Source organism: Anas acuta, chromosome 2 (genome assembly GCF_963932015.1).
Source record: "Anas acuta chromosome 2, bAnaAcu1.1, whole genome shotgun sequence".
NCBI lineage: Eukaryota > Metazoa > Chordata > Aves > Anseriformes > Anatidae > Anas > Anas acuta.
In genome coordinates, this window is record NC_088980.1 from 70260147 (window position 1) to 70287940 (window position 27794).

A 27794-nucleotide genomic window follows, 5' to 3' on the forward strand; every position below is an offset into this window, starting at 1 on the left:
TGTTGCAGCATAATACTCATTTTTCTTTTTAAAAAAGAATAAAGTCCAAAGCCATGTCTAATCAAACTGAGAAACTAATTAAATGTCAACCATGTTTGTGTATTTATGTCACATTGTACTAACTGAAATTCCACAACTGATCACATCTGTAGTCTGGAAGGAACTCTTGCCATTAACCATTTCCTGTATCTACCTTTTTGTGTTTTACCCTTAGATCACTATGAAGCAGTAAGTAAAATGAGTGAACAAAGGAGATATGAGGACACTCCAGTGAGTACTTCCTCAAGGAGTCAAGCAGTTATCAAGCTGTATTGTTGGCACAACCCAATAAGGAGAAGCTACAAAAGCTATACAAAGAAGAACATACTTATGATGAATATTGTTCTGGGGAAAACAAAAAGCTCCAAGCTGAATCTTTTTAGGTGAAATATTCCTTTAAAGAATTTGTCAAGAGGCATGTATCCAACTTGAAAAACTGTAATCCAAATGGCTTAAATTTAGCAAAGATAACAACATAAAAGTGTCTTATTCCAGAAAGTGTCAAGCAACATTAACTGTAGGCGTTGCTATATGTATTGCCTATAATAAAAACAGTATAACATAGCATGTAACGCACTCCCCAAAGATACAATCTCAGATCAGCACAGGCATGCATAAATACTACATAGTATAAAGATTTTTATAAAATAAATATGGGATGATTCCATTACTCACAAATAGCATAGTTATGAGTTAGTTTTATATGGGTCATCCCAAGTGAGTGCAGAAGGTAACATCTTTATATATCACTTCGTAGTGTTACGTGCTTTCAATATAATGCATATATTGGAGAGGAACTACTTGAAGTGTAGGTTTGAAAATCTGAAAAAGAGTACAGTAGTTGTTGTCTCTATCATTTGTACCTACAGAGGTACAAATGATGATGGTACCCATTCTAATTAACTTGAATGAACTAATTTAAGGTTCAGGCAAGACAAAGACTTAATACCTGTAAAAGACCACAGAACTACTGAAAATTATTTCTGCATATGGAAGCAGTTTTAAAGTGCAATAAAGGATTTTCTACAACTTCAAAGCCTGGAACACTGGCCCCTCCCAAGGGAATACACTTCTTACACAAAGCTCTGCAGAACGACAAGGAAAAAAACATGTCAACCATCAAAAATGTATTACGACAAGTATCACAAATTGGTTGTATTTCTATTAAAAGTATCTAAGTCCAGAGAAGAGAACAGGGACTGTTCATCTTCCTGTCTGTATTTAAAGAATCTTTCATGTGGAACACTTCAAGGAAACTGGAGATGGTATCACAGAAGAAACTTTTCTGCTTCTGCATGAAACAGGAGAAGTTGAGGGCTCAGGGCCTGCTCCAGATCCTATTCTTTGTGTTGGTTGTTCTTGTGTATGCTTGAAAGGTACCAAGGAAAATAATTGCTGAGTTTCATATAGTAAAAGGAAGTATATATTTTTTTAAATGTTTTAAGGACAAACTCCATAAGTCAGGTGATAAAACTCTCATTGACTTTAAAGGGTTTTATAAAGCAGTTTCTAAATGTCAGCAAACATAATTTTACTAAAGGAAAGTATTCATTCTTGGGTGAAGAATGCCTTGTATCCAAGGGGTAATAAACTCAAAAGATGGTAAGATGGTCCGTGTTTTTTTTTGTTTTGTTTTGTTTTGTTTGTTTGTTTGTTTGTTGTTTTTTTCAGAGTTGTAAGTTTAAGAGCAGACAGTGGAATCGCTATTATCTTTTACCAGAAACCTGACATGGCATTTTCAGTGTTACAGGACTGGCTTCACCTCTGGCTCCTGACTTGTCTGATCCTGGGCTTGTGTTTGTATGCAATCTTGTTCTTCTTTTATTTTTAGTCAGGAGGCAAGCACTATCTTGTATGTACTAATGCCTATCATCCTGCAGATCTGACTGGTTTCAGACACCTGTTTTTCTTTTGATATTGACAAACTGCTCCCTTAAAAGAAGGCACCTTTATTTAGTAGTTGGAATAAAGCATGAGAGACAAGGGGATTTTAGAAACACCAAAGAGCCTAAGCGCATATTTTATTTAATTTTGGTTAAGGTCCAGCTGGAACCAATCCACTTCATAGGGTTAGGCAGGAATAACATAGTCATGCTGATAGTCATCAAATAGCTTCTCACAATTCTCTCCCCCCCACACCCCAAGGACAGGCAACTTCTAACAACTGACACAATCAACTTTGAAAGAGTATTTCAGGTCAAATAACCTAATTTGCACGAGTAAGTTTGAAAACCAGTGGGGATATCAATGAACGAAGAACTTCATTTGGGGAATACTCTCATCCACAGAAGGTTAACCCAGGTGTTTAGACGCATGTGTCTGTCACCTGACAGAACTGGGAAGTGATAATGTACCTCAAAACGTGAAAGTCAAATGTGTTCATTGCCTTGTATATAGTACAGAAACATCATATTAAGGACAGATCTAAATACAGCTTGAAAAATTATTCAAAGGCACACCCACATTTGTCACAGTCACATTCCTATTACATTGTGTAAGAAGAAAACAATATCTGGCAAAAATAAAATAAACAGAGGCACATGAATGAAACAGAATTGGTTCCAATCATTTTAGATTTATCTGGTATTCTAAGGTCTGTTAAAATATGTGCTTAGTTTTAGCATGAAAATGTGACATCAGGAAATACACTAGTTTACTTACAGAAAGTTAAAGAGGAGAATAGCTGTAACTATGTCCTTAACAGGGATGAAATAATGCAATAATTTTTGAAGATATGTATAGTTTCAAACTTCTCTTTCCACTTTCTTATTTATTCTGTTCCATAGAAGCTTTTGCTAGCTTTCATCATGGGTATTTTCTTCAGTAACGTGAAAGACAATTGCATTCCTAATGATGAAAATGTAGCAGTGAACAAAGTAAGTTGGTTTTAAGCAGGTTTATTTTCTGTCCAGCTGGTTGAGGAGAATTTTCAAACAGGTCAGCTAATTTGGAATCTCAGGGAATAAAAGGAACTTATAAAGGTGAAGATTAACATCCAGCCTCTCTGCTATTCCTGGCAAAATGAAAAATATTTAAAAGAGTTTTTGCATATCTGCTAACATCCTTGGGTTTTGAAGAGCTGCCTAATGTAAGAATTTGTTTTCATATTTTAGTATTTTAAAGAAAAGAATTTTTGTTTTCATCAGAACATGAACTTTAAAGCGAGACACCTATGCACATACACATACTTTCCCCTCCACTATAAATAGTCTTCAACATGTAAACTAACGCTCTGCTGATTCAGGCTTCCTGAAGAAATCCAATTTCTATTTAAATCTCATTAGACAATTATAAATGTTCTTGGGAAATAAAAACAAAAATAAAAAGTCTTCACATGGATGTTGTTTCTGAAAACAAACCCTACCCCTGAAGAGATGAGATAATTCTATTCTTCAAGGGAATTTCTAGTTCTGGCTGTTAAGTGTCCACCAAGGTAAAGGTTGATAGGAGGTTAAAAGCTTTGGTTTACTGTGAATGATAATCAAGTAACAATAAGATTTATTCCCAAGCACTCAACTAACATATAAAATCTGGAAGATCAGCAACTCTGCTTAATGATAATTCTTGTAATTTCTTCGGGTGTTTATTTTTATATTTCTTTCTAACCTTGTCTTCCTTGGTACCAATCCTGAATTCCTGCCATTTGTGAAATAAAGATTAATCTAGACTTGAGCTTTGTTTAAATTTGTTGTCATCTTCTTTTCTCCTGCATGCAGGAACAAGTGAATGGATCCCTACATTTTTTCAGGTATTGTTTCCTTACCTGTTGACAGTAGTAAGTACAGAGTTAAAAAAGACTAAGATTGGTGAACCTTGGCTTCCATTCATTGACAGTCCCAGTCAAATCTCATTATGAATAGTTTTCAGGCACTTCTAAATCTTGAGGACCTCATCAGCTACTTAAGGCAATATTTTTATTTCCTGCCTTTCACAACTGGCTGTTGAGTTGAAAAAAATAAATAGCATGAACTTCACTTATCTTTTCACTCCTAAGTGAAATTCCAATTTTTTGATTCTACACAGAACAAAACTCTCTTTTTTTTTTCCTTTTTTTTTTTTTTTTTTTTTTTCAACTGCAATTTGGGGGATACAAGTTCAGATACTTTCTTATTCAATTTAGACCTCCTATCTTAAATAGGAGGTGATCATTATTTTGATCGCAGGAAAACAGTCCATTAAATTCTGGAGCTACTCAGTTACATGTCAGAATTCACCAACAATACCACGTAAGCCCCTTCTGCTACCACAGGAGATGTTTTTGCTCAGAAAGCATGTTTTAATTTAGTTTTGTAACTGCATGTAGGTTAGAGAACATATCTGTTTCAAACCTAACTGAAGAATTCATAGTTGAAAAATCCTTTTCAAATCCATTCTGGTATAAATCATTACTAAGGCTCTTTTCACACTGGATTTTTTATATTTTTGCTCTCTATAGGGTGGCTTGAGAAACATGTAGTAGAGATTCCCAGCAGTGTCCAGACTACCAAGCTACTGCTGACTTATGCCAAAGAACCTTGGCATTTCTGGTTTTCAAAGTGTCAATAACATCAGATTTGCTCTTTAGAGATTTTCTGTTGATCTTTCTTTTCTTCTTAGACATAATCTACAAGTGTGTAGACATGCAAGACATGTTTGGTGACACATTCAAAACAGATAATGCAATTCATTCACAGAAAATAATGACACTTGGCAAAAAAGCAAAACAAACAAACAAAAAAACTGTACAATTATTTTTTCTGATACCTTTAACCGAAGTCTTTGCTAACTGATTCTGGGAAAGAGCAGTACCCACAGAATGTGCTCCTGGAGTGGAGCTCAACAAGCCTTTCAAATGTGTCAAAGCAAAGTGGTTTTGTTTGTTTGTTTGTTTGCTTTCCTTTCTAATTAAGTGGAAACACTCTCTTGGAGCAACTACTCTAGTGGTAGAAACCATCTTCTAAAACCTACTAACATTCACGGGTATTCCCACTGTTAGAAATGGCTCACACCACTATCATTGCAGTGGGCATAAAATAATGCTGACAACCTGTGTAGACTGGTGTTAAGTACTCTCTTCCCAATCTACAGGTAAGTCCAATTCTGTCCAAAGCACTTTGCAACTTCCACAAAATTGTTTAGGCTGTGTTTTTGTTTTAGGTTTCTGTAATAACAACATATAGGGTCTTCTTTTGATCGATACACATTCCATTGCAGTGATCCTCTAATGTGTAGACTGACACAAAACAAGCATAGTAAGCCTATACCTATGATATAAATTATATAAATCATATATATATTGGTGTCAAAACCACAGCAAAATGAGTATCTTCCTCAATTAGCACACTAGCACAATGCTCTGATAGAAAGGGATGCTAACCCACAATCCTGACAACGTGCAAAGGTATGCCTTTTCTACTGGAATCAATGTCATTGTTCTGTCTTATGAATGAAATTTCACTAAGGCTGAAGGTCTCCTACCTCCAGTTCATCCAGTTGATTTTTGGCTCTAGAAATTGAAACTAATCCATAGCTATCCCTATAAACTACTTCTTGCCATTTGCAAGATCCTTGGAGAATATGAATACAACTATCTTTCATTGGGAGTAAAGTGGGAAAAACAATTCAGACAAAAAGCTCAAAGTCATTCCATCAAAATTTTGCAGGTTCAAATAGAAATCATCCTACTCATCAATCTGCTTGGCTTTGGTGATATCAAGGGTAACAAAGGGAAGGTGTCTCTTGTAGACTGTTCTAGTCGACCTAAAGAAAATCACTTATGCTGGGACCTACTTGTTTTTGCAACCAGCTTTTGCAACTGATCCGGTTATTTTTGCAACTAGCTGGTCCAGTTTTCTGATGTGACCCAGGCTGTGACCAACAAGATAGTACGACCATCACCTCTCAGGCTTCTTTGTGAAATCAGGTCAGTTCAACCAATGCTACCAGCCTGATAAGATAATTCTCAGAGAAGTCAGCTCTGCAAATGCAGCTGCCATTTTGCTCCAATCAAATTCGCTTTATGCAAGTACAAACTCTCCAAGCAGACATGCCTGTACAAAGGATATCTTTCCTCCCTGAGTTTGTCAATTTTGATATAAATTACTAAAGCAAAGCCCACCACCTATAAAAGCAGAGTGATTGTTACTTGGAATCATCTTTTGCACATATTAGGCATTTTCTCTAGTCAACTATTAAACAAACAAACAACAACAAGAACAACAAAAATACATTTATAGAATTCATACAAATTCTAAGCACAGCTATAGGAACTCGGTGCGTGGAATTTCAGGTAATTAATATTTAGAGTTATTTAAATAAGCTGGTTAGTACTGACTTTTCCCCTTCTCCCTCAGAGTGAAAAAGAAAGTACTATTGCATTATTCTTAGTGGTACAGAGACATTATAATGAATACAATACAAAGAGTTCTTTTAGCTTTGCAGGTGCCAATAAGCAACCCCAAGGGAATATTCAAGAATCCTTGCTGTGTTTAGTTTTATTACAGGAAAACTGTATGATGTAAGTGCCTTTTCACTCTCTTTCAGCTATGGTACCTTTAGTTGTCCTGCTTATACATACAAAACACCTATGACTCTCCCTTTTCTTAGATTTTCTAATATTTTTAAGTAGAGACTCAAAACAGCTTGTATACTACTTCACATGCACAGAAAATGTTAAAAGAACATTATGAAAGTTTGCTAAGTCAAGAACTCTTAGTTGCCTTAATTGTATACTTTTATAGGCATTATGATACTGTCTTTAGTTATACAATGACTATTTTTTTTCTAAAAGGCAACATTAACGGTAGTGTTTCTTCATCTCAGAATGCTTATTTAACACAGATCTTTCCATTTTTGGTTTTCTAGAGAATTAAACAAGCAAACCAAACTCCAAGATCTGTTTGTACGGCATCATACAGATTGCAGTACTATTGACAACTATCAGGGTTGAAATTTTTAGTTATTGAAAGGAGATGGCTGCCACTTCAGTTAGTATGTAGCAGTTAGTACTAGTAAGCTATCCATCTCCATATGGTTGACAAGTAGCAGGGAAATAGGGCACCATTTCACGGTTGGTGTAAGTAGATCTAGGACCAGACAGTCAAAAAAAATTGGGACTGGCGGTGTTCCCTGCATTCCCATCTGACTCTGCTCCAACTTCCACAATATTAACTTTTGTTAGTATGAGTAATCATGTAGCAATGCTATAAATAAGACCACCTTGCTGATCTTATTGAACACTACCTCTGCAAAATACTATCTAGTGCCTGGTCAGATCTGTGAACTGCATCAACTCTTATTGTGGGACCACAATCGTCAGTGCTGAAGCAAGAAAAGACAACCAGAGAACACATGTTGATCCTTTTCAGTGGCAGTGCAGTGTGGTCTTAAATCCACTTAAGCCAAGTATAAAGCCACATAATGAGATGCCTGCATGTTAGTGATTTTCATGAGTACTTGCCGACACAGAAGAATGTTAAGAGTCAAGAAACACAGGGTCAGGCCTAAGCACTGCCAGGGTGTGCTCTGCTAGGCAGAGTTTTTTTCTCTGTTCACCATGGCTGGCTGTTTACTGTCCCCATCCATTCAAATCTGTCTTTCAGGTCTTTGTTTTCTTTATAATCTTAGGATGACACCATTATAATCTTAGGAGACACCATTGTTGACTTGTTGTCAGCTAATATATGTCTTCAGTTCCACAATTCTTCTTGCAACTCCAGCCTCCCCACTCCCCAGCTCCTGTTCTAATCAGTTTTTGGCTGTGGCTCACAACCAGTTTCCTGCCCTGGTGAGTGTGCTTAGCCATTCCCAGGCTGCTCTTGCTCCCCACACCCTTTTCTGTTTAACTCTCTTCGAACATACGCAAAATCTGTCTCTTCCCCCAGTCCCACTATCAATTTCTACCAGCTTTTTGTCTGCTTCCTTGCCATCTCCCAGCCTTTCATCCTTCAAACCAGAATTTTTGGTCCAGTTTCTTTATGTAGATAGTCTCAGGATCTCCTTCTACTTTTTGTTCTATTTCAGCCTTCCTATTCCCTTGCTATTTTTGTTTCAAATCTCCCTTTCCTGAAGCCGATTTCCTTTTCTCAATTTGCCAATAAGAAAAACCTGTTCCCTGGTCCCCAAAGTCTACCCAAGTTCCCAAGCAATATATTTCCAAGCTTTTGCTACGTATTACATTTCAGACATTTCTTTTTTTTCTATGTTTCATATGAATTCTTTCCTTAATACTGACCTGGCAGTATAAAAACACTGAGAACACAAAGTATGGTCTTCCTGGGTTTAACTCTGTTACCTGTTCCTACAGTGCTCTACAGCAACCTGGAGTAGTGGCAGGGATTTTCCAGCTTAGCACATGAGTGTGGAAAAATTCCTAAGAGACTGTGGCTGTCAAATTATGACCAAGCACTGCAGAGCATGTGCAAAGAATGGGTTTCATGAAAGACATCGTTGTGACAGTTCATCAGGGAGATTACAAAAGGTTCATCCCTGACACAGATGCTATTTAGTTGCCAAATTTTAAGACCTTCATCCACATCATTAAACAATTATGAGCTTCTCAAAAAAAAAAAAAAATTAGTATTTTAAGTAGTATCACAACAATTTAAAAAAATGCATTAAAAAAAAAGGCATAATTTAACAACTGGTAATCTATTTGTTAGGTCCCTCTGAATAAAACTGGGAAAATAATACATGATACATTATATATTTTTCCAATGAGTTTTTTAAAAAAGCTTGTTCATATTCATCTAAACTTGTTACTATAATGGTGAGAGGGAAACATTCCTTTAGTCACTAATAATGGTGTTTTGTGGTTTTATTTTTGGAAATATTGTATAGCTGTTTGTCACAACGATTTAAAGGCTAACTTATTTTATTTATTTTTCCATAGCTGAGAATATACAGGCTGTCATTCACTGCATTTCATCTGAGATGGTTTCTTAAAAACCATCCTGGCTTCTTCAGATCTTGTTGACTTGAAATTACCTGATTATCATGTTTGTCTTTACAGGTGAAAATTACCTATTACGCCAATTAGTTATGTTTTTACTTGCTATATAGACATGTAAAATAACACTCACTCTTAAAAGGAAATTTCTTACTTGGGAAAAAAAAGGGTGTTTATTTTTGGTAGCCTGATAAATTATAGCTTATGTGGTATTTTCTATTAGAGTTTCTCTAATGACTTATAAACCTGTTAAATAATTTTAGACAAATTTTACAGAAGGACAGAGTTCTCAGAGCTCCCTAAAATGTAGTGGAAGTCAGCAGCAAGGTAGGTAATCCAATCATATTACTGCTGAGAGAAAGTCATGTTACTATGGTGTGAATTTTTAGGAATAAAGGACCAAAACTCATAGAGAAGCAAGCTTCCTTAGTACTCCCCTTGCTCATGAAAGAATTTCTGCATAGTTTAATGCACATCTCAAGTTATAGAAAGTAAATTTTAAAATGTCATCTTTGCTGTAGGCTGCCACAGTAGTGGCATGACATGCTCCATTTTTTTCCCCACTTTTATTTTACTTCAAAAAACATAAAATCCATCTAGATTCAAATCCGGACTTACCCTTTTCCAAAAGGTCTGTTTCAGTTCGTGTTTCTGTGGGAAATTTCTTCTGAAAAAAAAAATATGTTGTGGTTTCTTTTCCTCTGTGTTAGAATAAAACTAACCAGGTCTAACATTCCAGTAATTTTGAGCAAAGACTTAAAATTTGGCAAGGTTGTTACCCTTCCATGGAAAATTCACTCAGTAATTATTAGGCCAAATGTCATTCTTTGGAAAAGCCTAGACAGTTGCTAGCTAAATATGATAAAGACTCTATCTGTACTAATACTCTTCTTTTTCATAGCTTTGTGTAACTTACCCTCCAAAGCTTCTTGGCATATTTTTGCCCAAAGTTATAGGAAAACCTAAATTCAATTTCTTCTAAATCTACTGCTTCTTGTTGTGGTATATATTGTATTTCCCTGCACATAGAAATGCTCATAGTAGGAAAACAATCCCTTCTTTGCTGTCAGTGATTCCCTAGCATCAACTTCAATCCTGTATTTTTTTGGTATATATCCAAATTTATGGGCTTTTTTTTTTTTTTTTTTTTTTTTTGTACTATCATTTTTCAGCAAGTTTAAGTATAGGTACATCTCGCATTCAGTAAGGTTATAAAGAAACACTGTTTAGGCTGCAGTTTAGTAGCTAAGCTTTGTGGCAATCATTTTCCATTCTTTTTAGTAGTGTTGTCAATGAGGATTTGTAACTGGGATTTACTTGAGGGATGTCACAAAGAAGCTTCCTGCTAGATAGTGCATTGTTAGGTTTGTAACCGAGGCCATCTGAGACACCAGCATTCTAATCAGACAGGTTTATCTTTCTGATTGCATAGGATTTTTTGTGTGTTAACTTGTCTGTCTGAGCAATTGGTTCAGGAGAGCTACCCCAATAAAGAGTGGATTCCACAACATTAGTTTTACTTGTTCATAGGCTATACTGATGTTATTTACACGATGCCAGTCAAGATTCTTGTACTTTAAAATATATACCTACTTTATTGCAATGTAGTAACTACAGAGCTGAGGAATGAAGAAGAAAAGAGGCCTACATGCATACATCTAATTGAGAAAAGGTGAAATGTGTAGTTTCCCAGGTCTGGAAGACTTACTTGCCAGCACACCATCACTTCAAGTTCTGCTTCTCAGATCTCCAATCATATTTCAACTCTTCTTGTTGCCAGAAACTTGAATTAAGGTAAAATACCACAGATTCTTTTTAAACTTCAGACCACGTTGCTGGTCCAGGTTATAACACAGCCTCACAGAAAGTCATATTAGCACAAGTGAACTGGGCATCTAACTCCTCTGCAAAAGCAGGAACAAATTGCCCAGGGCAGGGGCGGATAAAAGCACTTTAAGCTGGTTTGGCCACCATGAGAAAGGTTTGTACAGTAAAGCTGAAGAGGGACTACAGGAAAGAACACAGTAACTAATAGGCTATGAGACAAACAACTCCGAATCATTTGCAGTAAGAGGACTGTATGGGAGAGACCTAGATTCTTTACTTGATTTCAAATGGATAGTAGCTGAGAAAGGGACCTCAGCCCCTTTGGAGTAAATACAAAATAGCTCATACATACCAATAGGCAATGCATTGAATGAAATGAATGTCGATGGAAATGAATAAAGATTTTCACATTAGTTCTTGGGGGCTGAGACAACCTGTCCACCCTGGTGTGTATTCACCTTCCCTCCTTCAAAGTCTATCAGTTTTCTAAACAGTTTCACTATCAACAGGGAATTTAAAGTACTCTCAATAATAAAATCAGCTATTTCCTGAGGAGAGCTACACCTGAGGAATGCCTTGTGTCAGAACACATGCAAATCTGAAAGATGTACTGTAGGCATTGGATATTGGAAGTGCCATAATCAAATGTTCAAAGTTTTTACAGCTAATTTTGCTTCAGTCCCTAGCATTTCATATTGTTTTCAAGACAATGCATTTAGGTATATAAATAAAGCATCCTGATTATAAAAATAAGTTCATTTGAGCAGAGAGGCAAGTGAAAGAAATTATCTTAAACTTGCACTTTTAATTCTTTCCTTCCCTAGGCACACCAATTTTTAGAATAATCTGGGTATGCACACTGATTGTAAAGCATTTTGAAATATTGGCTCTTAAACCTGAATCATTGCTTTCAGGGCAAATGTTCCTGGAGGAGCTCCTGTAGAATGCAAACAACACACAAAAAAAACTTTAAAATGGCTAGACTCAAATTCACACTATCCAAGTGCTATTTGGTTTGATGGCTTCAGCATGTTACTGTAAGCCACATATTTATTCCAGTATAAGCCTGTCTGCAAACACTTTGGCTCATAACTGGACTCCACACTTGTTGTGTATTTACAAATTATTTTATTTGGGTCATCACCTGGATTTGACTCCCCTCTCCTTTTCCTATTCAATTTGGAGTCCTGTGGATGGATTTAAAACCATCCATGAGGAGGCTCAGCATTAAAATTTGGATCAAGATAAAAAAAAAATAATATTATGACACTGATGTCACATATGTATTTTTAAGGAACAGTGTTTTTAGAGTGTCTTGATAAAACAATCTCAATTTTTTGACTTTGTCTGTATCCCCAGTAAATTATAACTGTAATACTGTAACAGAGAAAGTAACAGATGCAGGTAATCACCACAATTCACCTTTGTTATATATGCTTATTAGGGACAATAATAATAGGTAAGTACATAATTTGTGTAGTTATAATTTGAGGTATTTTGAAAATGAGCATCATTTGTATCTCATGCCATTTCAACCACTCTCGTATGTGCTCAGTCTTATCCACAATGGGACCTCAGCCCTCTCATTTTGGAGCTGAAAACTCATTTCCTCAGCACAACATTAAAGCATTTCTTGATCCCATAACCACTTATTCCAGAAGCAAGGAGACAAAGAGTATCTATAGTTCCACAGAGTGCAAAGGCCATCTACCTGACTGCAAATATATTGCGCGGATATACCCTATAACATGATGTGACACGAAAATAGGGAAAGGGAGAAACTTTCTACTTCTTCTCTGATAGGATGGCCCCCACTGAGATGATCCCTCACATTCTTTTTTTCCTGGGGAGTAATGTAATAGTCTTTGTTGCTTGGCACACAACAATTAGATACACACTCAGGTCTGTAACTACAGCACCATTTTATTCCAGTATCCATTTTATTCTAATATTCTTCTGATACTAACTGTCTTTCAGTTATGAAGAAAATTACCTGTCTTCAGATGGATGCTCGGTCTTAGCAGACTACAGCAACCATGTGAATGACATTCTTTCACTTTCTTAGACTATTCCAGTGATGCTATCTCATGTCTAGAGAACATACCTGACTAGCAGCAGCATCTTTGCTGTCTATCACAAGTCCCCTCAATGGACTTCCATTGCGGAAATAGTGTAATACCTCTATTTTTAAATGTATAGCTAAGACACTTTGCCCCTTGGAATATGTGTTAGTCCACATGGCTCTTGGGCACACACCAGTTAAGAGTTCCTAACGAGTCTGGTAAGGACCGAGTCTAGAAATTAATTAGGAGGATATTCTTTGTAGTGGTCAGTACTCTATTGACTACAGGAGAAAAGGAGAGAAGTAGGGTGAGAACTTGGCAGTCAGTAGACTTCATTGATTAAACAGAGCTTGTTTCTTATGATCTACTTGTAGGCAGCCTGCTTGAGGTCACTGAGCTTTAAAAATGACTGTTTTAAAGCTCTATTTTTGCAAGCTCATCTGGTAGGTTGATTCTTGATAACACATGTAGCCCCATTAACAGCACAGGAATTTTGTGCAGGTGTAAGAACCTTCCCTAGAGAATCAGCCTTGTAGTCAGCTGCAAAGCTCATTGTTGAAATAAATTATTTTTCAGTTACAAAGTATGTAATTATCCTACACATAATAAAATTCTCTGTACATCCTTTGGAGAATTCTGATCTATTCACTGGAACATGTTGATTTCTAATGCCAGTTATAAAATCACAAGCACTGACATCACAAATAATTATAGAGATGAACTGAAATACAGTTGTAAAAAAAGCTAATGGGTCATGGGTGTGCCATTTCAGTAGTGCTGGTAGATAAAATGTGTTTGTACTATTGCAATCTTTAATTAGGGGGAATACAATTTTACTGAGAACTAGACTCATTGTGGAGTTTGAATCTTTTTCTCAGTCTTTTCACTTCCCAGAGGGAGTGGAGACTGTCCTTTTTAAAGTGGATAGGAGCCTCCTCCCTCCTAGCCTGGCTTAGTCATTTTCTCTGACTTTGCAGAATTGTGACTTATACAAAGTCATAGAGAGCCAACGTCAGAGCTGCAAATAGTTCTTGCATTCTGATCTGACTATTAGACCAGTGTTGTAACAGTGCATTGGATCAAAGGTAGGTGTGTTCTGAGGAGCCTGTCTTATCAGACATTTAGTAGATTTTAATACCATGTTGCATGCTTATGGAGTAAGGTTCCTTTGAGAAAGGTCTAACTAACAAGCAATGGGTAAGTTACTTATTAAAAATGCACTAAAAAGATCACGAGCTATTCTTTTATAATTCCCTAATATTTTAGATACGATCTTTGGCTAAAGATAACAGAAAATGCTTCAAAAATTCCCAAAGTATTTTTTTCGTCTGAAAACAGGATTTGAGATTCATGAAAAAAAAATAATACATAGTCTCAATTTTCTGCCACATAGAAATTAACTCAGGATATTTTTCAGGCAACTCAGTTACATTTCATTTACATTTCCTACAATAAATGTGGTGAATGGTTTGTCTATGAAGATTTCCCAAAGTCTGTGAAGATTTCCGTAACATCCAGATGGTCATTGTAATCTTATCTCTGAAATACAACCAAAATGTTTTCATCATATTTATCTTTGGCCAGGGCCTGGTAGCCATTACAAGTAACAATTACTACACAAATAAGAAAAAAAAAAATGATCTGGCTTCACTTCATCTCATTTTAGTTATCTAAAAGTTAGGTATTAACTCTGAGCTAGTCACATAGGTCTCCCTTACAATCAAGGGATAGATCTAGGAACTTCAGTAAGGGCTCAGTCAATGCCTTCAGACATTTAATATGCATTTCAATTAATTATTCTTGAGAAGTGCCAGTCTCTCCCTGTTGACTATAGAGGGAGCCTTGACAACTTAGGTAGAGTCTGGCTTTTACATGACTGATATTAGTGAGATGAATCCCACCCTTACAGGAATCAGAAAGACAGCAATATATTGCTTCCTAACACAGCATCTTCTAATCCTTTTGTGGGTGTCGCATTGGCATATTATTCCAGCTGTGTTGATGTTGGTAATTTTTAAAAATAAAAATAGCATAGAAGTATCCATAACTAGAAGCCTTGCTGCTTTCACAGATGTGTTTTGCAAGACAAATAATAAAAGCCCTTACCCTGTTTGCTTTAGCCCTTTATATTTTCAATCCCCTCCAGTTAATTTTGAATTCTTTAAAATGAGTTTTTGTAAGGATATCAAATGATGGTGATGATTCCAGTTGCCTTCAAGAGCTTCAACTAAACACCTGCATGTGTGCAATGTATGGAACTAACTTCTGTGAATATTAACTTCAATATCTATGGGTTTTTTTTGTTTTGTTTTGTTTTGTTTTTTTAACTATTCTGTACATCTGAAGCCTATCCAACACAGATGATGCACTTGTCTCAAAAAATGATGACACAGAGATGTCTAAACTTTGGTCTGCCAGGGATGCATTATTATTCCATGTATTGATAAGTCAAAAACATTGTAGAATAGTAACATATTGTCAATTGTACCACTAGACTGTGCTTGGGCCTAATATGTTAGAGTGAGAGAATTAAGAGTTTTATCACTGATCTCTCTGTAAAAATAAAAATGGAATCAGAATTAAGATTTGTCTGAATAGAAGTAGATGTCAAGTGTGTGTTTTTGAGCTTTTTGTCTAGACTTCTTTTATATTGAATGGGAGAGAAAATAACACTCCTAGATGTGATTTACTTAAGCATAAAGTATGTATCTAAAATAGGTCAAGTTAATTATTTTCTAAAAGTTCATTTCCTTCCTTCCTTCCTTCCTTCCTTCCTTCCTTCCTTCCTTCCTTCCTTCCTTCCTTCCTTCCTTCCTTCCTTCCTTCCTTCCTTCCTTCCTTCCTTCCTTCCTTCCTTCCTTCCTTCCTTCCTTCCTTCATTTCTAGAGTGGTAGCAGTATAACTAGCTCAGATATAAAAGCACTTATTGTAGAATTAAGTGAGATTGATCATAAACCCTGCTGAAGAATTAGGGTCTCATTATTAAAGGTGGGATTTTGACAGAATCTGGTGCGTGTTAAGGCAATAGGAGAAACATTAATTCTTGTTATCCTCTAAAAAGCTAAATCAATCACTTAGTGCTAAAGGGGACTTTCTGGAGCACAGAACCTGTGTCAGAATATTTTGATGGGATGATGACATATAGAAAGGCAAGATTTATGATTGGCAAAAAATCAACCAAATTGTTTTCTCTATTCAGTTTCTGAGTACATGCTTGTATTCCATGCAACTTTCATATTCTCCCTGTAGCTCTCCATATGCCGCAAAAGGTCTGTCAGTTAATGATGAAGCAGCAGTCCATCATAGGCTGGACAATAAGAGAGACTCATGAAACAGAGAGTATATGGAAAACAAAACAGATTTTGTTGTGTTTACACAGACAGACATGGAAGCTTTGGTCAGTTAGGACAGACAACAGTACTCTACTCTGCATGTTTTTATTTATTTTTCTTAAACTTAGCATGCCAAAGAAGCTGCAAAGAAGATTAATTAGATTCATTTTGGTGACACTGAGCTATCTGTGACATGTGGGTATGAGATAACATATCAAGAAAGAAAGTCAATAAAGAGACTGGTTTATTTTAAAATATATTGAAATTCACATTAAAATCAAACCCAATCAGGAAACTTCCTTGAAACATCACTAAAAATAAGGGTACTTAATAATATGAGAGGAGTAACTTGGAGTGTATTTAGTGCATCTTCGACAAGCAATTGCAATTTTTCTACATTATGTTAAAATCTGGACAGTATGTATGAAATCATGAGGACCAGTCCCTCTACTATTAGAATTACTTTTACACAAAAACATTGACCAGAAAGGAACTAATGAATAAGTTACTTAAGTTGTATATTATGGATAATATTGACTGAATAATTTCGCTACTGTAAAAGCCTGGAACAGGAATAGTAGGGAATCATCTACTGCTTTTACCTGTCTTCCTTTCTTCAAAATGTTACGTGGCAAATGTTATAAGGAATACATGAGTATTCCGATGACCTAATCTTTGACTCTGTATAACACAAGCTAAACCATATAATTCTGCAGTATCACCAACATCTTAACATCTCTTTGAGACATCATGTTGAAAGATATCTAACTCAGACCACAAGTGCCAAAGAATGAAACACGTCCTTCTAATTTGCTGTTAATTTTCAGTCAGTTAAGAATAAAAATAATTTTTAAAAAGACATACTTTCCAACCAGCATATCTAGTATCAACTTCAAACGTTAGATTTCATTATAGCCTTTCACCAGACTCCGATGCTCACTTGCTTCTGCATCAAAGACTGGTATCTGCCTGCATACCTGAAACATCACATGGGAAGCTTATATTTACTTAGTTGTTATGACTCCTGTGTCCTCTTCCTAGTCATTCATTCCAGAAAATGGTCTCTCATTTTAGCCACTCAGCCTCCAGATTTATTTCGAAGAAGAGAAGATTAACAGTTTATTGCTGTGTACAATTACCTGACTGAAGGTTGTACAGAAGGTGACTCTACACTCTTCTTGGAGTTGCACAGTGTAAGGATGAGAGGCAAAAGACATGGCATGAAACTTGGGAAATTCTCACTCAATATAGGAAAAAGAATTCTTGCTATGAAGGTGGACAGACACTGGTGATGCCCAAAGAGATCGTGGAATCTCCACCTCGGAGGCATGTGGGACCTGGCCAAACAAAGTCCTGGAAAAGCTGTTTCACCTGGGCCTGCTTTGAGCGCAGAGCTGCACTACAGACAACCAGTGGTTAATTCCAGCCTGTGTTCTGTGATTTAGTGATGCTATATATCTGATCTTGATTTTGCAGGTTAAAAATTCATGTTTTATGTATTAACCATTACCATTTCCTCTGTGGCAGCACCAAGGACCCCTCAGTAGCACCAAGTATCCCACACCCACTAGCACTGCTGTGGTGATCATTTGCAGGGAATTCCTTTCAAATCTATTATTCGATATTAGAAAACTCAAAAAAACAAACAAACAAAAACAACAAACCAACCCTCATGTAGGTCATTTTATTTAAGAGATATGGAAGAAAAGGTTGGAATAATTGTTCAGTTCTAGACAGGAGCTGACATACTGAGAATTAATGAAAATGTCTTGAAAAGTGGGAATATGCCTGCAAGATCTTCTTTAAAACAAGGAAGGTATTCTTGATGTGATAGCAAAGAATGAATCAGTGGAGACAGTCAAAAAGAAAAGAAATCTAAAAAAAGTGGTCTTTGCAGTGATGGTATGAATATTGTTTTTCTTTAGAGCAGAAGAAAAAAAAAAGTTGTAGTGTTTGAACATAAAGATTATGAACACTTTTGTAAAAGAGTTATATTTTGAGGCTATCTACAAACTCCAGAAACAATATGTAAGATGGAAACTTAATCTGATGTTTCAACCTAAAAAGCTTCCTGTATCACCTGCATGCACGACAAGCCTGGCAATCACGTTATTCACAGCAGTTCTAAAAGAGGGAAGTTGTAAGGACTAACTTGTGAATAGAGAAGGCGGTGACATGCTTTAGTTACAATGCATTTGAGCTGATAGCTAAGAGAGCATGCTGAAGTTGAGAGACAAGCCAATGAAGTAAAGGTATTAATTTTGTATCTCCACAAGGAAATGGTAGTTAAACTTTAGCTTGTGGGTGAAACTACTGAAACAAAGGCAGAAAGAAAAAAAAAAAAGTCAGAACTTCATGCAGTTATCTATGAAGGCAGATGATCCTTGAAAATACATAGTAATGGAGTGATCCGTAAGAGAACTCCAAAAGGACAAAGTCATTGAAGTCACTGAAGCTAAAGAAGGAAAATAATTCAACAGAAGATTATGGCTATTGTGTTAAGGGCAAGAGACAAGCATGGATGGCAAGGAGAGGGCACTGATTTTGAGTCTTAAGCAGATGTAGGTCAATATGGTAATACTGACTGTAACTCTGATGGAATGACAAGGTGAACTGAAAGGTTCTGAGAGGTCAGCTGCACTGAAAGGAAGTTGGAATCAGAGCATGAGACTCCTGGCAGCAATTGCGGACAGCATGATCTTAGAGAGTGGAAAGAAGGGGAAAAGATAGGATTTATTTTTTTTTTTAACTTGGGAGAAAATAAAACAATTTTATTAGGAAAGGAAAGGTCAAGAAAATGGAGAAGTGATGAAAAAAGCAGGCAAGTAATATGAGTGGATAAGAAAACCTCCTGATCTGCAAGGGAGTCACTAATGAAGTCAGAGAAAGTCATCAGACTAGAAATCTTAGCATGAAGAAGATGTAGTTGAAGTAGAGGAAGGACAGGTTAGCCAAATTATGGAAAAGATTACATCATAGTTCATAATTTTTCTCTGGAATTAAATCAGTGGCTCCTGTCACAAAGATACAAGTGAAAAAAGTACTGAAGGAAGGCATAAGAAGTAAGCTGCAGGTAAAAAGAAAGCAGCTAGAGTATGTCTGTCAATCTGAAGAAGTAGAGTTGTTTAATTTGAAGACAGCAAAATTGAAAGGGAGAAAATAAATTTGTAGTACAGGAAGTCAGACTGTTCACAGAGCTTTCCACTGAAGATATCATGCAGCATGGACGGAGGAAGCAGATAATGAGTCTTATGAGAAAGATTTTATATTATGAGAAAGATTTTGTATTTTCTTCAGTGGTATTTGTGATTATTATCACAATTATTGTGATTTTTTTTGTGATTTATTATTATATTTGTGATTATTATCACAAATATTGATCATTGTGGGGCTCAGTGTAACTCCTTGATGAATACACAAGTGACTTCCACATTAGGGTGACAGCTCACCATTTATGACTACATATCATTCATCGTGATTTAATCTACTTAATGTACTCTTCTTTGATTTTTTGTTTTGAGATCAAAGTACTCTAATGAGAGTGCCATACAAGACTAAGTTAAATTCACTGTGGAAATCTCAATGTGTTGTCATACTATCTTTGTCAGGAAAGTTTGTAACCCCTAAGAAAATTACTAAAAAAAAAAATAAAAATGTTTTCTGTAAGTTGTTTTCATTTATATTACTAAATATGACAAGTTCTAAAAATTGTTACACCAGACTCTTCTGACAATCCTGTTTTCATTGGTTTGTCTATGGACCTCAAGATTTTAAAGAACCTTGTGAAGACTTGATCTCTGTTGGATTGTGGGTGTTAAACTGTGGACACCTTTATGTCGATTCTCCTTTTGGCTTCATTGGAATGTGAAGTGGTTAGTTTTCTAATATGATTTTTTTTTCCCTTCCTTTTTACAAATTCTACTACTACTTCCTCCTAAATGAACAGAATAGCACAGCAGGAGGGAACATTATGTGGATTGTGCCTGCAATCATGTTGGGAAACTGGGCACTGCCTAGCCACTACAAAGGCAAAAACAATGCAAATGATTTGTAGTAATATTAAAATAAGTAATCAGATCCATTTTTTTTTTTGTTTGTTTGTTTTTAAGGACAGCAAGTAGCTGTCTTAAATACAGATGTACTTATGAAGGAGGCAGATAATTTTTTCTTGGTAGCTCTTGTTTATTTTTAAAAAAATAAGCAGTTGATCATGTTTATAACACTTCACTAACTATAAGCTCTGATTGATAGCCAATAGCAAATCAAGAGAGGGCATCTAACCCATTAATTGTCATCCATGAACAATTTTTTTTTTTTTTAAAGCTGGAGAAGCCAAAGTGGCTGATTCTGTTCACTGAAATCCCTATTTTGATATTTGCTTCCATAAATAGGTACAACATAAACAGTTTATAAACAGTTTCCACTAACAGGTTGCCCAGAGAAGCTGCAGATGCCCCATCCCTGGAGATGTTCAAGGCCAGGTTGAATGAGGCCCTGGGCAACCTGATCTGGTGGGTGGCATTCCTGCCCATGGCAGGGGGGTTGGAGCTAGATGATCTTTAAGGTCCCTTCCAACCCAAGCCATTCTATTCTATTTTAAAATCAGAAGTATTAAGTCATTTAAAACAAAGCAAAACAACAACAACAAAACACAACAGCAACAAAAATCAGCTGTTGCTGAGTTATCAAGTTCTCTAAATATTCGAGCAGAGTAACCAGGTGACATTGCTATATACCTTAAAACACATCTCCTTTCTATTTGTTATACTTCCCTGATGCAGTTGGAATTTAACATATGCATACACAGCAGACTACCTGCAGGAATGACCACCTGCAGCAATGGAGTCTTAGATTATAAAACCATTAGATTAGCATAGGACCTGATCATAACAAAACTTAAAGAGTAGTTTCACTGGCTGCTCTGTAAGTTACCTTACTATAACAGTAATGCTTGCTGTGTCACCAGTTGGATTTTGAATATTTCCTGTAAAGGTAGTAATCACCAAATGTTCATAAAACCACCATTAAATGTTCATAAAACCACCATTAAGTATTCTGGATTGATCTTCACATGTACTAGGCATTGATAGATGCTATAAATGAGTAATATTTGCAGGATTTTTTCCATTTATTTATTTGTTTATTTTGTGTGTGTGTGTGCTCCTCCAGCTGCCTCCAGCTGTCCAGTGACAGCTATGCTGCAGCACACGGTTTGGCCTCATTCTTAAAATGTGCCTCTAAAATTTCTATTTTATTTTCTGGATAACTTTTGAAAGATGGTTCTGCTAGATTTTCTAATGAAAGTTGGCATATAGCTAGCAAATTTTTCAGGTATTTGGATAGGAAGGGGCTTAGACACTGGTGTTTTTTTTTGTTTTGTTTTGTTTTGTTTTTCCAGCTTTAACACATGCATGGAATATATGGTGGAATAAGTTTTCATCTGGAAACTGGTAGATAGTTCCTTAAGCTCTACGTGTTTGATACCAAGATCTTGTTTAAACTTGTCAGTAAAGATGATAACATTTTTAAATTTATGATTTTGTGTCTTTTTATTTTTATTTTTTGTTTTTGCTTGTCTGGATATTTTAGCTCCATGTTTAGTAAGTGAAAAAAAGTAAATCAAATACTAGGAATGATTAGGGAAGTACTAGAGAATACAACAAAGAACACTGTGTTCATCCATGTTGAACTTGTATCTTAGATATTGTGTGAGGACATGCCAACCCCTTCCACCAATAGCACATACCAAAAACAGAAACATAAAGCTGGAAAAAATTTAGATAAGAGCTAAAAGAACATGTGAACAGCTTCTATGTAAGCAGCACATAGGTTAGCACTCTTCATCCTGGGAAAGATGTTTAAGGAGGAAAGGTCAGTCTTATAAAATTCTGAGTGTCATGGAGAAGGTAAGAAACTATTAATTGTTCACAGTCTCTTCCGATACAAACATTCGAGGGCAGTAAATGAAGGTGGCAGACTCAAACCAAGGAAGAGGAAGTGGTTCTTCACAAAGCATGCAGTTAAGCCACAAAGCTATGAAACAGCGAGGATTACTGTTTACATAAGAAAGTACCTTGGGCTCAGTGTGTCCCTAAATTGCAAATTAGAAACAGAGTCACGTAGGTTGGAAGGGGACACCTAGTCTAACCCTGCGCTCAAAGCAGGCCCAGGTGAAATAGCTTTTCCAGGACTTTGTTTGGCCAGGTCCCACATGCCTCCGAGGTGGAGATTCCACAATCTCTTTGGGCATCACCAGTGTCTGTCCACCCTCATAGCAAGAATTCTTTTTCCTATATTGAGTGAGAATTTCCCAAGTTTCATGCCATGTCTGTTGCTGCTTTTGAAATTCCAAGATGAGAGTCCCTGCCTGAGCTATTTTGTAGGTAAACTGGTCTCCATCTGTATCACAGCTATGTCTGTGCCTGGCCAAAGAACCCTGTTGTCTTGGGCCTGACCTGCAGTCTGAGTTCCCTGCTAGACTTCAGACCTGGGTTATCACAAGAAAGTAGTGTGATTATCTGGATTTTTGGCAAAATCCAGATGCCGTCAGTGTGCCTGCCCTCCTGCCTTGTACAGAGACTGTGGAACAGGGTCCTGGATGGGGATGCCCCTTCCTCCCTTGCTGTGTTCATCTCCCCATCCTTTAGGAAGCAGCTGGTCCTTGTTTGCCATTTCAACAGCTTTCTCACTAATTGGCCCCCAGCCTGTACAGCTGCACAGTGTTATTCAACTCTTGTGTTTGCCTTCATTGAACTTCATGAGGTTCCTGACAACCCATTTTTCTAGCTTATCTAGCAACAAAAATACACAGGAGGCAGGTATCTTATTCACCCCCCCATATTTTGGTATCATCTGCGAACTCACTGAGTGCACTCTCTCACAGAGGTTGCTAATAAACATGTTGAATGGTATTGCTACTGGTGTTGATCTCCATGGACAATCACTAGTAAATGGCTGCCTGTTGGACTTCTTACCTCTGATCACTGCTCCTCAAGCCACACAGCCCACCCAATTTTCTATCCACCCTATCATGCACTTAGCCAGTCCATATCTGACTTATTTGCCTGTACGAATATTATGGGAGACAATGTCAAAGGCATGCTAAAGTTAAGGTGTGCAATATGTACTGCTCTTACATTGCAAACACAACTAGATGTTTCATCATAAAAAATCAGTTGGTTAGACACGATCTGTCCTTGGTAAATATATTCTGGTTGTTCCCAGTTACCACCTTCTCCTTTCTGTGGCTGGAAATAGCTCTCAAGAGGATTTGCTCCTTGACCTTCTGAGGGATTGGAGTGAGGCTGACCAATCTGTACTTCCCTGTACTGTTTGCCCTTATTAAAGGTGGGTAAGATGTTTGCCTTTTCTCAGTACTCTTAGATGCTCCTAATCTGGTACAGTGGACTTCTATATGCTTGGATGATTTAAGCGCTCCTTAATTGTAATTTCCTCTGCATTTTCACTGGCTCAGCTAGTAGGTAGTGGGAACCAGGCAGCTGGAGAGGAGACCTAGCCAGTGAAAACAATGGCAAAAAAAACAAAACCAAAAACAAAAACAGTATCTCAGCCTCTTCTGTATCCTTTATCACTAGGTCCCCATCTGCACTGAGCACCAGGCCCAAAATTTCTCCAGCATTCCTTTTGCTGCTAAAGTTGTTCTTGTCCTTCACATCCCTCACTAGTTTCAATTTCAGATGAGCTTTAGTTTTCCACATTCTTTACTCTGTACTCAAGAAATGCTTCTATAGTCTTCCTGGGTAGCTTTCCTTCTTTGTACATCTTTATTGTATTTTATATTGGCCTCGAGGGCAATCTCCAGTGTGATTATACTGAGCAAATCCCTGAATAACCTAAAACTTGCTCTTCTGAAGTCCAGAGTTGTGATCCTACTGTTTGTCTATTTTGTCTCAAGACTTTTAACTCCATGATCTCATGGCCACTGCATCTAAGACTGCCCTTGACCTTTACATTGGTGACTTGCTAGTAAGAATGAGGTCTAGTTGACCATCTTCTTTAAACAGCTTCCTTATAAACTGTGTCAAGAAATTTTCATTGACATGTTCCAGAAACCACCTAGGTTGCTTGTCTCCCAGCCCTGTTGTCCATGCAGCAGATATTTGGGTGGTTGAGTACAAATGAGTATTTGTACTCAAATGAGGCTCTGGTTCTTAGCCATAAGGTCTCATGTGGTGCCACTTCACCTGTTCCAAGGCAAAGCTCCATGCTCTCTAGCCACTCCTTTGCATAGAGTGCAAACCCTCATCCTTGCCTTCTCAGGCTGTTTTTCTTCAAAAGCCTGTATCCATTCACTGTAGCACTCCTGTCATGTGAGCTGTACCATCATGTCTCTAATTCCAATGAGGTCACAGATTTACAACTACATGGACTTCTAGCTCTTCTTGTTTACTTTCAGGATGTATGCATTTGTGTACAGGCACTTGAAATGTGCCCCGAGCTATGCTGATTTCACAAGGGGAATGTGAAAGCCTCCACAGTCATGTTGTCTCTCAGATGCTTCCTCAAATTGCTGACTACTGGTAGAGTATTTGAAAAAGTATCATTATATGTTTTTTCTATTTTTGCACTCTTCCACCGAAATCTGCTTTTGATCACTGCCTTTGGTGTGTACCTGAAGAATTGCCACCAGCAGGAGGGGTTATGTCTGTTAAATTCTGATGTCAAGTGTAGGACATAAACCCAAGACTCTGCAAGACAGTCAGAAAATCTGCTGCAGAAAAACTCATAGCTTTGAGCCTAGTACCTCCACCCCCGCTTGGCAACCATCCGAAACAGGATACTGGGCTACACAGACCCAGTACAACCATGCTCATATTCTTGGGTTGCTGCCCAGAGCAGATATGCAAACTGAAATACTTCTTTTGTTCCTCTGCCTTTTAAGATAATACTTGATTTGGAACTGCTGAAATTCTTTCTAGGTGTTTTTCATAATTGTTTTTTAACCCAGTCATCTTGATGCTGAGTAGTTCTTCAGTCTACTTGGATGCTAATTGAGATATCACCTAGAAATCCATGTTGTCAGCAAATCTAACTCTCCTAATGTACTGTTGCTGAACTAGGCAATGCATGTGTTACAGCAAGACATTTTTTTTTCATAATGAATGAATAAACAATGCTTACAGAAAATATGAAAGAACACTTTCCTATTCAACACAGTCCACATTAAACATTTTAACATGTTCTCACCTTGAACATACCTTAGACTAAGTCCTATATGAAGACTCATTAATTTTTTTTTGACATATTGAATATTTAAGTATGCTTCAGAATGATTCATCATGATCCTGTCAAATAGTTTCTGGAAATTTGTAGTTTATATAACAACTTTTGTTTTTATTGCTCCGTGTTCAATTTCAAGACTGCTCTTAGACTGAAAAAAATCTGTAAAACACAGGACTTTCAGAATCAAGCCTTGATTGATTATTCTTTTGTTTTCTTTCTTCCATTCAAGGTGATAATGCAGGAGATTTGGTATCACTCACAAAAGCATAATACACGTCAAATGCAGCAAAGACATAGGATACCTTGTATTATCTTGATTATTGTGCTATTTTCTTACTGTTCTGAAAATCAGTAAGGTTGCTGAGGCATATCAAAAACAAGCATCAGAACTTCTCCAAACAGGAGAAATTATGTGGCAAAAGTGCTAACAACATGTCATAAAGCACAGACTTGTAAATGTTTACTAGAACTAATAAAAATAACTGAAAACATTGGATGTATTTTTAATTTTCTTTACATTTTAAAATATATGGAGTCCAGTTGTCAAAGTGATGTTTTTTGGAGATGGTCCAAATGTCTGCATTATAAATAGATGTCATCAGGTCTATCTCATTAGGTCTTTCTGTTGCCTTATTCTAGACATAGAAACTGAACAGCAAACCTACCCTGTTCATCAGTTTTTGGTCCTCCTCAAACTTCTGCTCAGAGCAACAAAATAAAAGGTCTTTTTATTCCTAAATTTCAGACCGATGAAGTTATTACAAGCATGGGACTCTGCAGAAAGGATAGTGAACACACCCTACCTGATAATGAAGAAGCTGCCCTCAGCATCTTTTGCACAGCACGTCTAGGCAGGTCTTTCTAGCAGTTATACCTAAAAAACAATGAGAGGAATGAAAAAGACTGCAGAAATGAGTACAGAAACATCAGAGCTATGTTGTCCTGTTTACATCATAAGCTATAAACCCTGAAATGTGTACAGCATGGATATTGGGTTCTCAGCTCTAACCCTTTCATTCTACATGTCTATCTCTCTTGCTGATGTAGACATATCCTCTGTATTCCCCATTCTACATGTACTGACCCATCTCCCACCTCTTTAAACTGGCAGCTCCATGCAATCTGCTTCTTCCTCTATATGAATGAGGAGGAGGAAACTTCTACCACACTCAAAAAGATCTTGAAAAGACATTTTCTCATTTCCCTTTGATCATACACTTCAGAGTGTCTTAAAACTCACCCTTTGCATTTAAGGATAATTTTAAGTCAGTTAAAGGAAAACTGAGTTGTACATGAATAGGAGAAATTTTGGAAAGGGGAAAAAAGCCAGGGCATTAAAAGCTAGATGAATATAAAAGCAAAATATTTTTAAAGAACACAGATTATTTAAGGAAACATTATGAAATTGTTAATGTCACTTTCTTCTGGAAGATATACAAATCAAGACAGACAAATAACCTAACTAAAAACCATGTAGCCAATGGGTAAGTCAATTACTAAGTAGAGGAGGAATACTTTCACTTGATCATTTCACAGCTGAACAGCAGACTGTGATTTCTCCAGAGAGGCTTCTTCTGCTGTAGACTTTGTTTGTATAGTGAGAACAATGTCTGAAAGAAGGTATTTCAGTTTCAGGTCTTTGTTCCACAGTTTCCAGGCTCTTGACAAATTTAAATTACATACTTTTTCCATGACAGGGAGAATATTGTATAAAGAATTGTGACCTGATTATTTATCTGCTATATATTTAACTTGTAATATTTTCACCTCAGAGAATCAAACAGGTTGATATTCCTCAGAGTCTAGGAAATGGATTTTTAATTAGCTACCCAGAGAATGTTTCCAGATGATGGATGTGAAGGTGATTTTAGTATTCTGTTTTACTCCTGGCCAATGATGTTTGCACTGTATTTTAAACTAGGGTTTAAGGTCAGCCTTCTGGCACAGACAGTCTATTGAACACTGGTCATGTCTGCCATTGGTCTCTGCAGGGGAGAAAGACAAGGGAAGGTGAGGACAGAGGCAGCAGTAGTTTCCATGATCCCACTAAGGTGATATGGGAGCTTGCCTGAAACGTTCTTTTTTTCCTTTCCGTAAGGCAGAAGGGATTGGATCAACTATTAGGCACAACTAGCCAGCTGGTATTGGGGAATTTCTTTTACAACAGAGAGAGATGGAGAACTCCAGAGCTACATGAACTTTTCCTTTATTCAATTCCTACTCCTTCTGGCAGCTGAGCAGTATTAAGTGTACACTATGCTAGGATGATACTGCGAAGAAGCATGAGGAGAGGGAAAACTGCATTTGTGCATGAGATGTTCCCCCATCTTGCCTGGGGAGGCAAGGCCCTGGAATCAGAAGGAA

The 27794-nt window shown here is 36.9% G+C and overlaps 1 long non-coding RNA gene across 1 annotated transcript in view; it reads right to left on the reverse strand.

Moving 5' to 3' along the window:
• The window catches only part of LOC137850595 (uncharacterized), a 35111-nt gene extending 7427 nt beyond the window's left edge, over nt 1–27684 (reverse strand). The window contains exons 1-2 of the long non-coding RNA XR_011092661.1: nt 26234–27684; nt 9584–9632 (exon numbers count right to left, since the gene is read on the reverse strand). This is a non-coding gene — a long non-coding RNA (uncharacterized lncRNA). The remainder of the gene's footprint in view (nt 1–9583; nt 9633–26233) is intronic.
• Between the last annotated feature and the right edge of the window lie 110 nt (nt 27685–27794).